This window comes from Arachis hypogaea, chromosome 2, assembly GCF_003086295.3.
Source record: "Arachis hypogaea cultivar Tifrunner chromosome 2, arahy.Tifrunner.gnm2.J5K5, whole genome shotgun sequence".
NCBI classification, from domain to species: domain Eukaryota; kingdom Viridiplantae; phylum Streptophyta; class Magnoliopsida; order Fabales; family Fabaceae; genus Arachis; species Arachis hypogaea.
The window spans coordinates 16,433,519-16,455,798 of record NC_092037.1 but is presented as its reverse complement, the minus strand read 5'-3'; the positions used below and the strand labels follow the sequence as shown (position 1 = coordinate 16,455,798).

Sequence of the window (22,280 nt, the reverse complement as noted above, 5' to 3'; positions counted from 1 at the left end):
TTAGATGACGTAAACTGGCGTTCAACGCCAGCTTTCTGCCCTATTCTGGCGTTAAACGCCAGAAACAAGTTGCAAGCTAGAGTCAAACGCCAGAAACAAGTTACAAACTAGCGTTTAACTCCAAAAGAAGTCTCTACACATGAAAGCTTCAATGCTCAGCCCAAGCACACACCAAGTGGGCCCGGAAGTAGATTTTTGCATCATTTACTTATTTCTGTAACCCTAGTAACTAGTTTAGTATAAATAGAACTTTTTACTATTGTACTCACATCTTTTGATCACCTTTTGATCTCTTGATCACGTTTTGGGGGCTGGCCATTCGGCCATGCCTGGTCCTTCATCACTTATGTATTTTCAACGGTGGAGTTTCTACACACCATAGATTAAGGTGTGCAGCCCTGCTGTTCCTCGAGTATTAATGCAAAGTACTATTGTTCTTCTATTCAATTCATGCTTATTCTTATTCTAAGATATTCATTTGCCCACAAGAACATGATGAATGTGATGATTATGTGACACTCATCACCATTCCTATTTATGACCGCGTGATTGACAACCACTTTCGTTCTACATGAAAACAAGCTTGAATGTATATCTCTTGGGTTTCTAATCAATGATTCACATCGACTCTCCTCTGACAATGGGGCATATGAATCCGAGATTAGAACCTTCATGGTATAAGCTAGAATCAATTGGCAGCATTCCTGAGATCCGGAAAGTCTAAACCTTGTCTGTGGTATTCCGAGTAGGATCTGGGAAGGGATGACTGTGACGAGCTTCAAACTCGCGACTGTAGGGCGTAGTGACAGACGCAAAAGGATAGTAAATCCTATTCCTACACGATCGAGAACCAACGGCTGATTAGCCATACGATATCTGTGCATGGTATTTTTCATCCGAGACGAGAAATCCGACAGTTGATTAGCCGTACAGAAACCGTAGAGGACCATTTTCACTGAGAGGACGAGAAGAAGCCATTGACAACGGTGACACCCAACATATAGCTTGCCATAGAAAGGAGTATGAAGGATTGGATGAAGGCAATAGGAAAGCAGAGATTCAGAAGGAACAACACATCTCCATACGCTTATCTGAAATTCCCACCAATGAATTACATAAGTATCTCTATCTTTATTTTATGTTTTATTTATCTTTTAATTATCAAAACTCCATAACCATTTGAATCTGCCTGACTGAGATTTACAAGATGACCATAGCTTGCTTCAAGCCGTCAATCTCCGTGGGATCGATCCTTACTCACGTAAGGTTTATTACTTGGACGACCCAGTGCACTTGCTGGTTAGTTGTGCGAAGTTGTGAAAAAGAGTTGAGATTACAATTGTGCGTACCAAGTTGTTAGCGCCATTGAGATCACAATTTCGTGCACCATATTTTTGGTGCCGTTGCTGGGGATTATTCGAGTTTGGACAACTGACGGTTCATCTTGTTGCTCAGATTAGGTAATTTTCTTCTTGTTTTAACCATTATTTTATTTTCAAAAAGTTTTCAAAAATCTTTCAAAATTTTTCTTCTTTTCTGTTTTTCTAAAAATAATTTTCGAAAAAAATTAAAAAAATTTATAAAATCATAAAATCAAAAATATTTTTGTGTTTCTTGTTTGAGTCTTGAGTTAAATTTTAAGTTTGGTGTCAATTGCATATTTTTAATTTTCTAAAAATTTTCGAAAATTCATGCATTGCATTCTTCATGATCTTCAAGTTGTTCTTAATGAGTCTCCTTGTTTGATCTTCATATTTTCTTGTTTTGTGTCTTTTGTTGTTTTTCATATGCATTTTTGAATTCATAGTGTCTAAACATAAAAAATCTCTAAGTTTGGTGTCTTGCATATTTTTCTTTTCTTGAAAATTTTTCAAAAATAAGTTCTTGATGTTCATCATGATCTTCAAAGTGTTCTTGGTGTTCATCTTGACATTCATAGTGTTCTAGCATGCATCATTTGTTTTGATCCAAAATTTTTATGTGTTGAGTCATTTTGTGGTTTTTCTCTTTCCTCATTAAATTCAAAAATTTCAAAAAAATATCTTTTCCTTATTTTACTCATAAATTTTGAAATCTTTGGGTTGACTTAGTCAAAACATTTTAAAATAAGTTGTTTCTTGTTAGTCAAGTCAAGATTTCAATTTCAAAAAATTATCTTTTCAAAATCTTTTTCAAAATCAAATCTTTTTTATTTTTTTCCTTTGTTTTTCGAAAATTTTCAAAAAATATTTTTCAAAACTTTTCAAAATCTTTTTCCTATTTTTACCTCATATTTTTCGAAATTAATACTAACAATTAATGTTTTGATTCAAAAATTTCAAGTTTGTTTCTTTCTTGTTAAGAAAGATTCAAACTTTAAATTTTAAAATCATATCTTTTGATTTCTTGTGAGTCAAGTCAATAATACTAATTTTAAAAAAATTAAATTTTTTTCAAAATAAATTTCAATCATATCTTTTTAATCATATCTTTTTCAAATCATATCTTTTTCTAATCAAATCTTTTTCAAATCCTATCTTTTCAAACTTTAATTTCAAAATCTTTTCTAACTTCTTATCTTTTCAAAAATTGATTTTCAAATCTTTTTCAATTAACTAATTGACTCTTTGTTTGTTTTACTATTTCTTATATTTTTCAAAACCACCTAACTACTTTTCTCTCTCTAATTTTTGAAAATCATTCTCACCCCTTTTCAAAATTCTTTTAATTAACTAATTGTTTCAAATTTTAATTTTAATTTTATTTCTTCTCTTAATTTTCGAATTCTAACTAAATAATTAAGATAAAAACAAAAAATATTTTTCTTTTCTGTTCTTCTAATTTTCGAATTTCCCTCTCTCTCTTTCTATTTATTTTATTTATTTACTAACACTTCTCTTCTCAAAATTTGAACCCCTCCATTCTCTGTGTTCGAATTTTTCTTCTTCTTCCTTCATTCTTATTCTTCTACTCACATAAAGGAATCTCTATACTGTGACATAGAGGATTTCTTTTCTTTTTTGTTCTCTTCTTTTTCATATGAGCAGGAGCAAGGACAAGAATATTCTTGTTGAAGCTGATCCTGAACCTGAAAGGACTCTGAAGAAGAAGCTAAGAGAAGTTAAAGCACAACAATCCAGAGAAAACCTTACAGAGAATCTCGAAAAAGAAGTAATGGCTGAACCCAACAACAATGCAAGGAAGATGCTTGGTGACTTTAATGCACCAAATTCCAACTTCCATGGAAGAAGCATCTCAATCCCTGCCATTGGAGCAAACAATTTTGAGCTAAGGTTTGAATTAGTTTCTCTGATGCAATAGAATTACAAGTTTCATGGACTTCCATCAGAAGATCCTTTTCAGTTCCTAACTGAATTCTTGCATATCTGTGATACTGTTAAGACCAATGGAGTTGATTCTGAGGTCTATAAGCTTATGCTTTTCCCTTTTGTTGTAAGAGACAGAGCTAGAATATGGTTGGACTCTCAACCTAGAGATAGCCTGAACTCTTGGGATAAGCTGGTCACGGCTTTCTTAGTCAAATTCTTTCTTCCTCAAAAGCTGAGCAAGCTTAGAGTGGATGTTCAAACCTTCAGGCAGAAAGAAGGTAAATCCCTCTATGAAGCTTGGGAAAGATACAAGCAATTGACCAAAAAGTGTCCTTCTGACATGCTCTCAGAATGGACCATCCTGGATATATTCTATGATGGTCTGTCTGAATTGTCTAAGATATCATTGGCCATTCTGCAGGTGGATCTATTCACCTGAAGAAAACACCTGTAGAAGCTCAGGTACAGGCTGCCAAATTCTCATTAGAGATGGCAGACAAATCCATGAAAAAGGCTTATGGACAGGTAGAGGACATGCTAGTAAAGGTCAAAGGCCTTTACATCCCTACTGATTTCATAATCCTAGACACTGGGAAGGATGAGGATGAATCCATCATCCTTGGGAGACCCTTCCTAGCCACAGCAAAAGCTGTGATTGATGTGGACAGAGGAGATTTGATCCTTCAATTGAATGAGGACTACCTTATGTTTAAAACTCAAGGATCTCCCTCTGTAACCATGGAGAGGAAGCAAGAAAAGCTTCTTTCAATGCAGAGTCAAACACAGCCCCCACAGTCAAACTCTAAGTTTGGTGTTGGGAGGCCACAACCAAACTCTAAGTTTGGTGTTGAACCCCCACATTCAAACTCTAAGTTTGGTGTTGGGAGGCCCCAACAATGCTCTGAACATTTGTGAAGCTCCATGAGAGCTCACTGTCAAGCTATTGACATTAAAGAAGCGCTTATTGGGAGGTAACCCAATTTTATTTTTCTATGTTATTTTCTTTTTTTTTTTGTTGATGATCATGTGGAGTCATAAAAACAACTGCAAAAATTAAAGAAAAATAAAAAACAGCATTAAAAATAGCACACCCTGGAGGAGAAACTTACTGACGTTTAAACGCCAGTAAGGGTAGCAGAATGGGCGTTTAACGCCTAATCTGGCACCATTCTGGGCGTTAAACGCCAGAAGGAAGCACCAGACTGGGTTAAACGCCAGAAAGAAGCAACAAACTAGCGTTAAATGCCAGAAACAGGTTGCAGCTTGGCGTTTAACGCCAGGAAAGGAATAAAAGCTGGTGTTTAACGCTAGAAACAAGCAGCAGTCTGGCGTTAAATGCCAGGATTGCACAATAAGGGCGTTTTGCACGCCTAAAAGGAGTAGGGGTGAGAAATTCTTGACCCCTCAGGATCTGTGGACCCCACAGGATCCTCACCTACCCCAGCTCTTCACTCCTTCATTTTCACACATCACAACCACTCTCCTACCCCTTGGCCAAACCTATCTCTCCCTCTATCTCCTCCATTTTCTTCTTCTTCCCCTTCTTTCTTTCTTCTTTTGCTCGAGGATGAGCAAACCTTTTAAGTTTGGTGTGGTAAAAGTATTGCTTTTTATTTTTCCATAACCATTTATGGCACCTAAGCCCGGAGAAACTTCTAGAAAGAGGAAAGGGAAGGCAAAAGCTTCCACCTCCGAGTCATGGGAGATGGAGAGATTCATCTCAAAGGTCCATCAAGACCACTTCTATGAAGTTGTGGCCAAGAAGAAAGTGATCCCTGAGGTCCCTTTCATGCTCAAGAAGAATCAGTATCCGGAGATCCGACATGAAATCTGAAGAAGAGGTTGGGAAGTTCTCACCAACCCTATTCAACAAGTCGGGATCTTAATGGTTCAAGAGTTCTATGCCAATGCATGGATCACTAGGAACCATGATCAAAGTATGAACCCAAACCCAAAGAATTGGCTTATAATGGTTCGGGGGAAATACTTAGATTTCAGTCCAAAAAATGTAAGGTTAGTGTTCCACTTGCCAATGATGCAAGAAAACGCACGCCCCTACACTAGAAGGGTCAACTTTGATCAAAGGTTGGACCAAGTCCTCATGGACATATGTGTGGAAGGAGCTCAATGGAAAAGAGACTCAAGAGGCAAGCCGGTTCAATTGAGAAGACCGGACCTTAAGCTTGTGACTAGAGGATGATTGGAGTTCATCCAACGCTCCATCATTCCTACTAACAATCGATCTGAAGTGACTGTGGATCAGGCCATCATGATCCATAGTATCATGATTGGGGAGAAAGTGGAAGTTCATGAGATCATACCTCTAGAACTCTACAAGGTGGCTGACAAGTCATCCACCTTGGCAAGGTTAGCCTTTCCTCATCTCATTTGTCACCTATGCAATTTGGATGGGATTGACATAGAAGGAGACATCCTCATTGAAGAGGACAAGCCCATCACTAAGAAAAGGATGGAGCAAAAAAGAGAGCCCACTCATGGACCTCAACAAGAGCATGAGGAAATTCCTCATGAAATCCCTGAGATGCCTCAAGGGATGTATTTTCCTCCACACAACTATTGGGAGCAACTCAACACCTCTTTGGAAGGCTTGAGTTACAACATGGACCAACTAAGGGTGGAGCACCAAGAGCACTCCATTATTCTCCATGAGATTAGAGAAGCTCAAAGAGCTATGAGGGAGGAGCAACAAAGGCAAGGAAGAGACATAGATGAGCTTAGGCGTTCCATTGGATCTTCAAGAGGAAGAACTAGCCGCCATCACTAAGGTGGACCCATTCTTTAATTTCCTTGTTCTTATTTTTCTATTTTTGAATTTGATGTCTTATGTGTTATCCATGTTTGTGTCTTTATTACATGATCATTAGTGTCTAGTGTCTATGCCTTAAAGCTATGAATAATTCCATGAATCCTTCACCTCTCTTAAATGAAAAATATTTTAATTACAAAAGAACAAGAAGTACTTGGATTTCAAATTTTATCTTGAAATTAGTTTAATTATTTTGATGTGGTGGCAATACTTTTTGTTTTCTGAATGAATGCTTGAACAGTGCATATTTTTTATAGTGAAATTTATGAATGTTAAAATTGTTGGCTCTTGAAAGAATGATGAACAAAGAGAAATGTTATTAATAATTTGAAAAATCATGAAATTGATTCTTGAAGCAAGAAAAAGTAGTGAATAACAAAGCTTGTGAAAAAAAAAGAGAATGGCGAAAAAAAAGAGAGAAAGAAAAAAGAAAAAGAAAAAGAAAAAGCCAATAGCCCTTTAAACCAAAAGGCAAGGGTAAAAAAGGATCCAAGGCTTTGAGCATTAATAGATAGGAGGGCCCAAGGAAATAAAATCCAGGCTTAAGCGGCTAAATCAAGTTGTCCCTAACCATGTGCTTGTGTCATGAAGGTCCAAGTGAAAAGCTTGAGACTGAGTGGTTAAAGTCGTGATCCAAAGCAAAAAGAGTGTGCTTAAGAACTCTGGACACCTCTAACTGGGGACTTTAGCAAAGCTAAGTCACAATCTGAAAAGGTTCACCCAATTATGTGTCTGTGGCATTTATGTATCCAGTGGTTGTAACACCCTCACTACCAGAATGTCACGCTTCCGGCTGCGCCACTCTGATAGCAAGAAGTATTACGACTACTTTATATACTTAGTATTAAAATAGGAGCCTGTGACTCAACACCGTATCATTCTCTTTTTAGAAAACCGAAAATAAATACTTTATCTTAAAAAAACAAGCAGGCATAGATTCATATACAAAACTTCTTACATACACTACAAGAAAAAGCAATATTTGTAACGAAAAAAATTGTTACAAAAAATCGAAATTTTGAAACAAAAGGATTTTGTAACAAAAAAAGGGGACGTTGCAGTATGTCCCGTTATAAAAAGTTTTTGTAACAAAAAATAGAACTGTTACAATTTAAAGTGATATTTTTGTAACAAATTTTTCTGATACAAAAAACCAGAAGTCGTTACAAAAGTGGTAACAAATTTGATCTTCAAGGTATTTTTGGTGACAATCTATTTTTTCCTATCATAAAATTTTGTTACAAAATGTAACTTGATTTTGTAACATTTTTTTTCTTTAGTTACAAAAGCAAAATAATTATTTTGTAACCATTTTTTTAATACAAATTGTATGCATAATTTACTAAATTATTTTTAAATTAACTAATCTATTAACTATTTTAATAAGCAAGTCTACATTTATATAATATGCAAAAACATACATAATTCAAATATGCCTCATTTAGCTAAAATTGTTTTAAAACAAAATAACCTTAGTGAGTACATTGATTAGTTCTACAAGTTATATGTCTTGCATAAGTTCAACCAAAAGTTAAAAGTTCTAACATAGATTAGTGTCTCTATGAATCAAAATATTCTTGAGCTCTCAAGGTAGCATGTGGTCACCATTTTAGCACTCCTGTAAATAAAAAAAACCGAAATAAAAAATTAGAAACAAGATATAATAATAATTATAATTTTTTTCATTAAGTTTTATCCAAAATGTTTAGAAAAATTTTGGCAAAACCTCCCCTAAAACTTGGATATTTCCACCGTGTACGGTTCCAACAAAACAACCAATTCACAACTTATTTCTCAGCCAATACACAACAAAATTTATCAAACTAAATTTGTCATTTCTCAACCATGACACAAGTAAAATGTCATAAATAGATCCTTATACTTTTATAAAAATTCGGACATGATCTCTTCTGAAAATAAGACTTAACCACCCTTACGAGTCCCAACCAAACAATTTACCAAACTCTTTTCAACCTTTCCAGTATCAAATCAATTCAGAATCAAACAAATTCTAACATTGAATCAGCCATATAACGCTAAGGTTAATCTTTAATTTTATGAACTCATAACTATTACTAAGACATTCTTAACACTCTATCTTCTTTTCTATTTTTAATATAGCAAATAAACTCGGAATTGTACAAACTTTATGTCTAGACGTTCATCTTGAAATAAGCTTTCTAATAAATCAAAGATCATAATTTTATGATTTCTCTAGTCTTAGGAATAGAGGAAAAACTGTGACTACTCTACAGTGCGTAAAACCAGAAAACAGCAACAACATGTGATATTCAAAATTCAGTATAAAATCCAAGTTAAATCCAATGACCTTAAAAATTAATATGGTTCAACTTCACTCATCCAGGTTTCTTTTTCAATTGGTTTTGGGTTAATACCATTTTTAATGAAGAAGTTACATAACCTGGAAGTTAAGTAAAAATGAGTCAGAATCTCTTTTAGAAGCCAACAAGCTTAGTATCTTTCAATTTGAATAACTTTTATTACAAAACTTCAATTAAGCTAAATTTTGGTTTGGAAACTCCTTGCTCATCCAGAAACAAGTGTGTTTTGATTGCAATCCAATTGCTGTTCAATTCTAAGAGTTACAAGAATTGGAAGTTGATGCATAGCTTGCTGAAATCTGTTTCTTTCCAGCTTTGACCACCAATATTCAAAAATTCACAACTCCTAATACTTAACTCCTAAAATTATGAAGTTTTATAGAAATAAACCAAGTTAATCAAATTTTATAACAAAATTAGTTTTGCACCAAAACTCAGGTCGTAGAAGTCGTAGCAAGACAAACAAGTTGCTGCCCTGTTTGACCTTTCTGCTGCAGGACAGATTTAACAACCTAACTTTAAAAATTCTCCATAAATTGTGTATTTAACAAAAAGGTCTCAAATTTTCCAGTTTATTTTATTATATTTCCAAGGTTAACCCAGACTTGGTCTCATACAATTCCGATTATTACATAATTAGTTATAGTTTTTCAAAGTTTCTAACTCCGTTTGAAAGTAATGCAGAAAATTAGATTTTACTATTCAACTTTGAAAAATCATAACTAACTCTCAAGTTAATACGAAATCTTCAAAATTGAATATTAATAACTATACTTGTTGTAGTTTGCTTAGCTTTTAGTCTCATACTATTCCAATCTCTATTAAGTTACTGGTGCACTTTCAAAGTTGCCGTTTCATTTCAAAACTCTTATTTTCAACATAAAGTTTAGCATTTCAAGTTTAAATTTCAATATTTCTCAAAATCAATTTCAAAACAATCACCAACCAATTCTACCACCATCCCAACATATTTAATAAGCAACCCAACAGTAATCAACCAATACAATCCATCAAGATTCAGCATTCAATCACTCATCAACAATTCGTAATTCACACGCAATCAATTAATTTCACAAAAACCACAAGATCAATCACATTTTCAGCCACAATTCAATATCCACATAACTAATCAATTACTCATAAAAATTAAACCTATTTGCAGTCATTCAATAAACTTTATGGGCATTCTAAAAGTAAAGTCATTTAAGTTAAACCCCCTACCTCGATGTCGCCTTAATAATGAACTCGACAACAGCATTAGGATTTCTTATGACTCTTCACTCTCCTAGCAGTAGTAGTGGAAGTGACATTAGAACTAGAATGGCAACCATGATAATCCTCTCCGACAACAACAATAATAATTCGAAATTTCGGTAACTGACAAAGAATAGAATGGAGACAAGGTAGCAGAAATAAGATGACCATAAAGTAAAAGTGGAAGTAGAACAAGTTAAAGGAGTGAAGGACCTAAACTGAAATAGAGTCTGCAACAGCACCTCCATCATTGGCCCCAACGGCAATAGCGTATAGCTCCAGTAGCAACCACCATGGCATCGTGGCTTCAGCAGTGGTTTCCGATGGCAACAGCGGCGTATAGATCGACGGGAACCTCCGTCTCCAACAACGGCAACAGTGATACGAGCCCCTATCTTCCCCGTCACGTCTCTCTTCTCTGCGAACTCCTATCTTTCTCTTCGGGCTCGTCGGTATTGGCAGAGGTGGCAGCAACGAACCCTAGCAGTAGTGGCAGCAGATCGGTCGCGATAGAGGCAGCAGCGCAGACAACATCTCCTTTTCTCTCTCGAACGTGGGCTTTCTTTCTCTCGTGCGATAACGATGGTGACGGTGGCAAGGATACCTACCGGCACCATCTCCCTTTTCTCCTCTTCCCTCTGCGTCCCGTTCTCCTCAATCTCTCATCCTCTGTTTCTCTAGTTCTCTCAAGAACTCCCTATCCTTCCTTCTCCGTTGTTTCCCTTTTTTTTGAAAGTATGTGTGTGTGTGTTGTGTTTTAATTTAGGGATTTAGGGTATAAATTTAGGAATTTAGTGAAATTCGGATTTTATTTGATGATTCTAGAATTAGAATAAAATATATACGAGTAATATAACAATTTTATAAAAATAACCAATTATAAATTTTGCACAAGAATAATCAATTATAAAATCTTTTAAATTAAATTGTATAATACTTCTATTATTGAATTTTAATTTCAAATAACCAATTATAAAATTTGCACAAAAATATTAATTAATTAAACTCCAAATATTAATAAAACTAATTTAATTGCTCTTAATAGATTAATTTATAAAATAAGAAGTTTAAGTTAATAATAAGTCATAATTTTTTTATGATAAAAGTTACTTAAATTAAGCTATACAATTCTTTCTTATTTTTTAATTACTAAAATTACGTAAAATATTCAATTATAATAAAATTACTTAAGAATCTTAATTGATTTATAATGAAATTATCTTCGAATCTATTTAATTATTTCTAATAAAATAATTTCTAAATTTATAAACTTTAAACTTAATAAATTAAAATCACAATTTATTTATATTTAGATTTTCAAAAATGCAGGATGGTACAAAATAAAATTATTTTAAAAAAATATATATATAAATTTTTTTACTCTAAAAGTGTTTAACATTTTGAAAAAAAAATAGTTATAAAATATATTTATATTTTGTAACAAATAATTAACTTGTTACAAATAATTAACTTATTACAAATAATATTGAATTTTGTGACAAATTAATTTTTTGTTACAAAATAATTGGAGTTTTTAAAACAAAAAACAAAATTTGTTAAAAAATATTTTGAATTTTTGTCACTTGTTTTTTTTTTGTTACAAAATATTACAATATTTTGTAACAAAATACCATCTCGTTACAAAAACTAACATTATTTGTAACAAAATAAAACAGGTTGTTACAAAATATTATCATGTTTTGCAACAACTTGTCAACTTGTAATGTTGTTACAAAGCATTATTCTTTTGTAACAATCACATATTATTATTACAAAATACTATTTTTTTTGTAACAATTTTAAATTTGATATAAATTTTTTTGTTACAAATGTTCCATTTTCTTGTAGTGATAATATATTGTAATATAATATATATAAAACATACAACTCCTATCCCTCTTACAAAATTGTAAAAACAAAGACGAGGGAAGAAAATAATCTAATTAATACAACAACATATAAACCAAACGCAATATACTCCTCTTAATGCTTCTTCATCCGGTTCCTGAAAAGGTAAAGCTGTAGGGGGTGAGAACTTAACCACACGGTCTCACCACGGAATTTCAAAGTTGTTATAAGAAGATATTTAATAAGAAAATTGTTTTCAAACTCAGTAATTATCATTGCCTTATGAATCTTTTAAAAACCAATAGGTAATTGTTCAAAACCTTTTCAAAGAAACAATGTTTAATCTTTTAGAAATCCGAAACATTTCCTTTTTAATAAGAAAATCTCAATCAGAAACCAAGCACGCAGTCCAACAACACAATCATTTATTCAGCACCAAAATTCATTCACAAATGTAGCACACCAGGACAAACACAGGCAAGACAGACAAGGAAAGCACAAGTAGGTAGCAGTTACAGCAAATAGTTCAAGTAGCAGTTAAGAACAGTTTAGCAATTAGGCAAACCAAAACAAGTTCAAACCCAAGCAAAGCATACAGATGCATATGATGCATGCGTGTCCTATGGCTGATGAGGCTCATCTATCGGTTATCCAGCCAACCCGACAAGTCTGAATTGTCCTTAGACTGTCCCACGACGTGCATCCCCAAGAGTCTATGCATAGCTTTTTCTCAAATAATCAATATTGCTTAATGGGGGTAACATTCCCGGGAATTTATATAGTGCCCGGTCACACTTACGTCATAAGGTCAACAGAATATCGAGTTTTCAATCTGGTACATGTGGTGGCAAGCCATGGTACTTTATTCAGAGAACCTCGTATCTCAGATAATTCAATTTCATAAGCCAAATGAATAATTCAAAAATCATATTTTAACATTCTCAATCCATATCTCAACATTCTCATCATTCTTAACATTAACATCATTCATCAATCCAAATCTCATTTCCAAATTCAGTCAAAAACCATATTTCAAAGAAAATTCTCAATCATCTTTCTTTCCATTCCATTCACTAACAATTCCCAATCCAAAACATAACTCTTCCATTGATAAATGAGGTAATTTTAAATCATATAATACTTAAAACCTTTTAAAATAACTACTTCCAATAAAACTTTTGATTTTACAAAATTTTGGTAGCATCTCCTCTAAAACTTGGATTCTGTCACCCTTTTCGGGTCCCATCCAAACATTTCTCAAACCTTTTTCTCAACCATTTCCAAATCTCATTCATTTTCCAAAATTCAACTAATCCCAATATCGAATTGCTTTCAAAGTGATTCAGTGCCAATAATAAATCTATTTTTAGAATCAAACCAGCTCAAATACTAAATCATTTATAAAGTTAGACTAACTCAAAATTAAACCGTTTCCAAAATTAATTCAGTTTCATATTCCAAGTCATTTCCAAAGCTAATTTATTTACATTATCAAAAATAGCCTCAAAACCAAGAAAGCCATTTCTTTTATAATAATTAACTAAATAACCTTTCGAACTAATTTCTGTTCAGCAGTCACAAACTACTCAAGCAATCAAGCAATCAAACAATCAGTCATTCAGTCCAGCAAAGAACCACATTTATAAGACAATCATAATCACAAACATATGTTTCTCACATTAAAAATCTATTTATAACAACTTTGTAAAATAAAGTAAATTTTAAGAAAATTCCTATCTCGTTCGCAATTCAGCTATGCGACAAACTGCATTTTTATTCTTATCCCACCGCAACAGCATTAATACCGACCGTCCCCGCAGCAGTCACAGCCTCTAAACACAGCCTTAGCTCAATCCTTAAACATTAATATCGTGTAAAACTCAATAATCTATAACAGAACAGCAACTAAAAGAGTTTGGAACAAGAAACGACTTATTGGGCATACGAATAATCGAGAAAACGGAGCAATAGCAGCTCCAGTGATGATGCAGCACCTTGATGCCGTATGCAACAGCCATAGAACTCAGCAATCAAGACCTATAACTCGATCCTATGACACCAAGACCTCAGATCCTCAACTAAATTAAAATAGAAATACTAATTTATAGGTTTTGGGACGCATTGCTTACCCAAACAAGGGCGAACGGCTAAACTGAAATAACGGTAACTCCGATGGTGGTTCCGGTGATCACTGCCATGTTCCCAATGACCTGAATGGCGGCAACGACGGTGCAACAGTTCAGAACAACATGCAGCGGCGGCGGATAACTGAAATAAACATGCAGTGACAATAAAGGTTCCCGCAATCCAAAAGAATAGAAGCCAAAATTAAAACCCTTACCCGTGGTGCTCACTCCGGCGGCGGCAGCGGGGTTTCAAGTTGCAGAAACGGAGGTGGCTGGTGCGGATCTCTCTTTTCTCTCCTCTGTTCCCGTGCTTTCTCTCTCTCACTCAGTGCAACCCGACGGCTTCCCCATCAACGACACGGCGGCGGCAGACACAGCTGGGAGATGCGACAACCGCGGCTGGCTTCGTGTTGGACGGCGATGACAGGAAAGGTGAGCTGCAGCGACGAAGGCGCAGCGGTTCCAGGCCCGCGACCTCCCTTCACTCGCGAGCCATCTCTCTTCGCGATCTCAACAGCGACGGTGAGTAGAAGCGGCAGCTTCCTGGACAGCGGTTGCAGCGCGAGCAGCAAGACACAGCGACAGCGGTGGTCGGCGATGATGGCGTGACCTCCTCCACTGGCGCTCCCCTCTCTCGGATCTCCCCTCCCTATTTCCTTCTTTCTTTCTTTTCATTCTTTTTCTTTTTTTTTTTACTTTCTCTCTGAAGCTTTCTTTCCTTCATTCTTTTCTTTCTTTCTTTCTTTTTTGCTTCCTAATGCTGCGTATATGTTGTTAGAAAGGGGAAACAAGGACGGCTAGGGTAGATTAGAAGGAATTAGGGATTATTGCCTCAGTTAGGGTTTTATTTAGGAATTTAGAATTAGGGTAAAATTCATATGAGTAATATAACAATTTTATAAAATTAAGAGTAATAGGATAGTTGAAAACCTATTTTAATCCAATACTAATATTTATTAAAAATACTATTTAACTATCAATTCACAAATTATTCTCAAATAATTAATTCTAATTCGATAACTATAGATAACACAATTAATTTTCTTTACTCATAAAAATTAAAGTATTCATTTCTAAAATCACAATTATTTAAATCAAATCATATAAATTCTTATTATTTTACGAATTCTAAACTTTATAATTTAAATATGAAAATTGCCCAATAATTTTAAAATTAGATAAAATTTCTAATTTAATTATCAAAACTTGATTTAGTTAGCTTTAATAAAATAATTTTCGAAATTAAAATCTTTAATGAATAAATAATTTGAAATTAGCTCATAATAAGATTTTTTTCGAAAATTCTGAGTCTTACATCCTACCCACCTTATAAAAATTTTCGTCCTCGAAAATTTAAAGTAATATATATGGTAATACATAGTCTTTGCACTCTACTTTTTAAACACTTTATAGAGAAGTATAAAATTTTAGTATGCATATATAAATGTTTAAAACTTTACAAAAGTTTGGAAGGACAAAATAGGGTGCAAATCAAGTTAGGCGTTCATAAAGCAAAACGGTAGCTTGTATGGCAAAAGAACTACAAAACAAGTTGGTACAAAACAATGGATATAACGCTCGCTCACAGATCTCTTACCCATTTCAGAACTTCAGCCCTCCAATTCCATCAATCATTTCACAACTCCATAACCCGTCACAACCCTAACATATGTAAACTTTTACGAGGAACAAACTGCTATACTCCTCAAAATGTTGCACACTTACCAATCCATCTTTCATGTCTATGAGCAACATTTTTAAAGATTCATTTACTACCCTTAAAAGTCATACATGATTCTAAGGCAATTCTCGAGTTTATCCAAAAGAATACAAGACCTTGGAAAAAGATAAGCGACAAAATCCGCCAGGGCTTAGAAAGATTGTTGAAATGATAAATAATCAAGAATGCATAAGAAATGAAGAGTGTCAGACAGAAAATTAGTTTGGCGATCTCAAGAATAATTTTCGAATCAACAAAACCCGATAGGAATAACAAAAGGAAAAGTAGTGTAGCAGTTTGATGCAAAATTAAGTCAAGTCAAGGAATATGAGGTTTACAAAAAAAGAATGTCTAAGACCAAAGACAAGGATCATAAGTCTCGAGTAGAATTAAGAATACTTTCGAATGAATTGCTCATAGAGAATGAAAAATATTTCAAAAATTATTTCACATTTCAAAGGAAAAGTGCGCATACACTTTGTAAAAGAAACAACAAAAGTATATTTGTGGCATTACATTAATACAATTCCATGTTGAAATAGATTATGTAGAGTTTTAAAAGAAAATAAATACCGATATGGCTAAGAACAAAAATATTCTCTCAAATATTTGAGAAAAAATAGTTAGGTGCACCACTTAACCAAAAGTAGGTATAAAACTCGGAAAAAAATTAAATTGCCTCTTATCAAAATAATTTACAAGTTAAAGACAAAATATGTGAGGTTTGAAAAAGGAAAGTCAATTAGGTTAAGGCCAAAACAATTTTTTTTTTGAAAATCTTAAAAGACATTTAGGTATTCAATCAAATAAAGGCATACAGTGAAATCGTGGCAAGGTTGTAAGAAAATCAAATGTTTGTTTAAAAATTCTCAAGGTTTATATTCAATCAAGTGTGTATAAAAATTAAGGCAAATATGAAAGAAGAAGTTAAACTTTATTTAGAAAAGAATTCCGAAGTAAAAATTTGCTTATAAGTCGGTTTCGAAACTTTATTTAAAACAATGTATGCTAACCACAAAATAACTTTATCAATTTAAAGAATAGCTATGGATGCAATTTAAACGAGAAAAATTGATTTAACTTTCTTAAGAAGCGAATCCAAAACTTATTTTAAAAGTTCATATCAAAACGAAATTGCCATCACATAAAGAATATTCAAGAATATTAAGATGTACTTAAAAAGAAATCAGGTCATACGAAAAAGGATACTAAATCAAGGGAGTTTAAACAAGATCAACTAGACATACGGCATCGAGCAAGCTTTCAATCAAGCTACTAAAAACTTAAAATTTCTCTTCTACCAGTTGTTCCCTAAAAAGCTAGCACATCCGTTTTTTTTACCTCTAAAAATCACGTGTAACACTGAGATGAGTACAAGTACATTTAAAGAGATACAATTCGTAGGAAGGAAAAATAAGCGATAAAATTATGTTTCTCATGAATTCGAAAGGAGGTGTAACATTGCAACTAAGCAATGATGTACATGCACGAGAAAATATTTCGAAAAGAGTCATTTCGCATCATAACAAGAAATATTTAATTTAAGAATTCTAAGAGGTACAAGAGAAGGGTAGTAGTAAATTAAATCAAAATAAACTAAAACCAAATCAGAGGAGTACAAGATTCACAAAAATATGAACGAATGGTTGAAATGACCAACAAAAAAGAATGGTTAAAAGTCATAAAGTATGTCGGAAGGGAGAATCAAAATGCAAATAGAAAAGAATTTTTATTTCAAAGAACTCCAATAGGAACTTTAGAGAAGAACAGGGTAATTGCTTTACAAAATTCAAGAGAATCATAAAAAACGTAAATATTGTGTCATGTTAAAACAAATTCAAGTCGAACTAAATTATGCAAAATTTGTGAAAATGAAAATTAGCTAGGCTAAGGATGGAATGTTTTCTCGACAACCTTAAAAGGTACTTTACATAATCAATTAAGAATTTGCATAAAAACAAAACGAGGTTGTTAGGAAATCAAGTTGTTTTTTGCCAAAATTATTTCTAAGGTAAAGACAAAATATGTGAAATTTAAAAGATAAAATCTAATTGGACTAAGAACCAGAAGTAATTCTTTAGAAATCTCAAAAGGTACTCAAGCATTTAGTCAATTAGGAATATATAGAGAAATTACGGTAAAATTGAAAGGAATTTCAAATTCTGTTTGAAAAAGAAAATTTGAGGTATGGTTTCAAAAATACATATGAATAAAGACATTCCAAATTCAAAATACCTTTATCAAAATTTAAAGAATGATTATAGGTACAATCAGGTAAGAAAGGATTAAGTTGAAATTTTCTTCTAAGAAAATCGAAAATCTCTTTTTAAAAGTTTAAAACTAGAATTCCAAGTGTTTTTTTTTTTTGAAATCACAATTTCATAAAGATATTTAAAATGAGAGATGTAAGGAAGAAACCCACTCACATTTTGAGAAAGAAATTTAAATCAAAGAATTCGAACAGAATTCACAAGACATGACAAATCGAATAAGTTCTCAGCTAATTCGTAGAAATACAAACTTAAAGAAGAACAATCCAATCAATAGCAATTTCTTAAAGATTTCAAAGACCTTTTTGATACATTAAACGATTTTCAAAATCACATAAAAAAGTACATGAATAAAAAAGAGTTTGAACAGACAGAAACAAATCCTCGAGAATTAATTCCTAACGTCCCCAAGCCGCATGATAAGCATTACCTATTTCTTATCAATTCCGATTCGCCTATAATAACCTATTAACTTCCCGCTCACATAAGCCATCAACATTAAGTTGGCCAGACTTAACATCAACATATATATAACGATAAGTTAACAATGTTAATTAATAGGCAGTCATGTGCATAAAGCTCTATTCTCGTTATTCAAACAAGACCTACTACATGACAAATTCTCAGAGTATGCAATTGAAGCATAATCAGTCCATTCTCAAGGCTCTACAGGAAAGACCGCTCTGATACCATAATGTAACACCCTCACTACTAGAATGTCACTCTTTCAGCTGCGCCACTCTGATAGCAAGAAGTATTACGACTACTTTATATACTTAGTATTAAAATAAGAGCCTGTGACTCAACACCGTATCGTTTCCTTTTTAGAAAACCGGAAATAAATACTTTATCTTAAAAAAACAAGCAGGCATAGATTCATATACAAAACTTCTTACATAATATATTGTAATATAATATATATAAAACATACAACTCCTATCCCTCTTACAAATTTGTAAAAACAAAGACGAGGGAAGAAAATAATCTAATTAATACAACAACATATAAACCAAACGCAATATACTCCTCTTAATGCTTCTTCATCCGGTTCCTGAAAAGGTAAAGCTGTAGGGGGGTGAGAACCTAACCACACGGTCTCACCACGGAATTTCAAAGTTGTCATAAGAAGATATTTAATAAGAAAACTATTTTCAAACTCAGTGATTATCATTGCCTTATGAATCTTTTAAAAACCAATAGGTAATTGTTCAAAACCTTTTCAAAGAAACAATGTTTAATCTTTCAGAAATCCGAAACATTTCCTTTTTAATAATAAAATCTCAATCAGAAACTAAGCACGCAGTCAAACAACATAATCATTTATTCAGCACCAAAATTCATTCACAAATGTAGCACACCAGGACAAACACAGGCAAGACAGACAAGGAAAGCACAAGTAGGTAGTAGTTATAGCAAATAGTTCAAGTAGCAGTTAAAAACAGTTTAGCAATTAGGCAAACCAAAACAAGTTCAAACCCAAGCAAAGCATACAGATGCATATGATGCATGCGTGTCCTATGGCTGATGAGGCTCATCTATCGGTTATCCAGCCAACTCGACAAGTCTAAATTGTCCTTAGACTGTCCCCCGACGTGCATCTACAAGAGTCTATGCATAGCATTTTCTCAAATAATCAATATTGCTCACTGGGGGTAACATTCCTGGGAATTTATATAGTATCCGGTCACACTTACGTCGTAGGGTCAACAGAGTATCAAGTTTTCAACCTGTACATGTGGTGGCAAGCCATTGTACTTTATCCAGGGAACATCGTATATCAGATAATTCAATTTCATAAGCCAAATGAATAATTCAAAAATCATATTTCAACATTCTCAATCCATATCTTAACATTCTCATCATTTTTATAATTAACATCATTCATCAATCCAAATCTCATTTCCAAATTCATTCAAAAACCATATTTCAAAGAAAATTCTCAATCATCCTTCTTTCCATTCCATTCACTAAAAATTTCCAATCCAAAACATAACTCTTCCTTTGATAAATGAGGTAATTTTAAATTATATAATACTTAAAACCTTTTAAAATAACTACTTCCAATGAAACTTTTAATTTTACAAAATTTCGGTAGCATCTCCTCTAAAACTTGGATTCTGCCACCCTTTTTGGGTCCCATCTAAACATTTCTCAAACCTTTTTCTCAACCATTTCCAAATCTCATTCATTTTCCAAAATTCAACTAATCCCAATATCGAATTGCTTTCAAAGCGATTCAGTGCCAATAATAAATCTCTTTTTAGAATCAAACCAGCTCAAATACTAAATCATTTATAAAGTTAGACTAACTCAAAATTAAACCGTTTCCAAAATTAATTCAGTTTCATATTCCAAGTCATTTCCAAAGCTAATTTATTTACATTATCAAAAATAGCCTCAAAACCAAGAAAGCCATTTCTTTTATAATAGTTAACTAAATAACCTTTCGAACTAATTTCTGTTCAGCAGTCACAAACTACTCAAGCAATCAAGCAATCAGTCATTCAGTCCAGCAAACAACCACATTTATAAGACAATCATAATCACAGACATATGTTTCTCACATTAAAAATCTGTTTATAACAACTTTGTAAAATAAAGTAAATTTTAAGAAAACCCTACCTCGTTCGCAATTCAGCTATGCGACAAACTGCATTTTTATTCTTATCCCACCGTAACAGCATTAATACCGACCGTTCTCGCAGCAGCCACAGCTTCTAAACACAGCCTTAGCTCAATCCTAAGACATTAATATCGCATAAAACTCAATAATCTATAACAGAACAGCAACTAAAAGAGTTTGGAACAAGAAACGACTTATTGGTCTTATGAACAATCGAGAAAACGGAGCAATAGCAGCTCCAGTGATGACATAGCACCTTGATGCCGTATGCAACAGCCATAGAACTCAGCAATCAAGACCCGTAACTTGATCCTATGACACCAAGACCTCAGATCCTCAACTAAATTAAAACAGAAATACTAATTTATAGGTTTTGGGACGCATTGCTTACCCAAACAAAGGCGAACGGCTAAACTGAAATAATGGTAACTTTGATGGTGGTTCCGGTGATCACTGCCATGTTCCCAATGACCCGAATGGCAGCAACGACGGTGCAACAGTTCAGAACAACAAGCAGCGGCGATGGATAACTAAAATAAACATGCTGTGACAATAAAGGTTCCCGCAATCCAAAAGAATAAAAGCCAAACTTAAAACCCTTACCGGTAGTGCTCACTCCGGCGGCGACAGTGGGGTTTCAAGTTGCAGAAACGGCGGTGGCTTGTGCGGATCTCTCCTTTCTCTCCTCTGTTCCCATGCTTTCTCTCTCTCTCTCTCTCACTCAGTGCAACCCGACAGCTTCCCCCCTCAACGACACAGCGGCGGCAGACACGGCTGGGAGATGTGACAACCGCGGCTAGCTTCGCGTTGGACGGCGGTGACAGGAAAGGCGAGCTGCGGCGACGAAGGCACGACGGTTCCAGGCCCACGACCTCCGTTCACTCGCGAGCCATCTCTCTTCGCGATCTCAACAGCGACGACGAGCAGAAGCGACAGCTTCCTGGACTGCGGTGGCGGCGCGAGCTGCAGAACACAGTGGCAGCCGCGGTCCGTGATGATGGCGCGACCTCCTCCACTGGCGCTCCCCTCTCTCGGATCTCCCTTCCCTGTTTCCTTCTTTCTTTCTTTTCATTCTTTTTCTTTTTTTCCCTTTCTCTCTGAAGCTTTCTTTCCTTCATTCTTTTCTTTCTTTCTTTCTTTCTTTTTTTGCTTCCTACTGCTGCGTATATGTTGTTAGAAAGGGGAAACAATGGCGGCTAGGGTAGATTAGAAGGAATTAGGGATTATTGCCTCAGTTAGGGTTTTATTTAGGAATTTAGAATTAGGTTAAAATTCATATGAGTAATATAACAATTTTATAAAATTAAGAGTAATAGGATAGTTGAAAACCTATTTTAATCCAATACTAATATTTATTAAAAATACTATTTAACTATCAATTCATAAATTATTCTCAAATAATTAATTCTAATTCGATAACTATAGATAACACAATTAATTTTCTTTACTCAAAAATTAAAGTATTCATTTCTAAAATCACAATTATTTAAATCAAATCATATAAATTCTTATTATTTTACGAATTCTAAACTTTATAATCTAAATATGAAAATTACCCAATAATTGTAAAATTAGATAAAATTTCTAATTTAAATATCAAAACTTGATTTAGTTAGCTTTAATAAAATAATTTCTGAATTTAAAATCTTTATTGAATATATAATTTGAATTTAGCTCATAATAAGATTTTTTTCGAAAATTCTGAGTCTTACAGTGGTAATACTGGAAAATAAAATGCTTAGGGCCACGACCAAGACTCATAAAGTAGCTGTGTTCAAGAATCAACATACTGAACTAGGAGAATCAATAATACTATCCAAAATTTTGAGTTCCTAAAGATGCCAATCATTCTGAATTTCATAGGATAAAGTGAGATGCCAAAACTGTTTTGAAGCAAAAAGCTACTAGCCCCGCTCATCTAATTGGGACTAAGTTTTATTTATATTGTGAGATTCATTGTAT

At 33.7% G+C, this 22,280-nt stretch overlaps 1 long non-coding RNA gene across 1 annotated transcript; it reads right to left on the bottom strand.

The window, feature by feature from the left end:
- Window positions 1-11,568: 11,568 nt before the first annotated feature.
- On the bottom strand, window positions 11,569-14,524 carry LOC112739601 (uncharacterized). Its single transcript, XR_003170535.3, has 3 exons — window positions 13,921-14,524; window positions 13,709-13,847; window positions 11,569-11,736 (listed from the first exon to the last, which is right to left on the bottom strand). It is a non-coding gene; the product is annotated as an uncharacterized lncRNA (long non-coding RNA).
- Window positions 14,525-22,280: the final 7,756 nt, after the last annotated feature.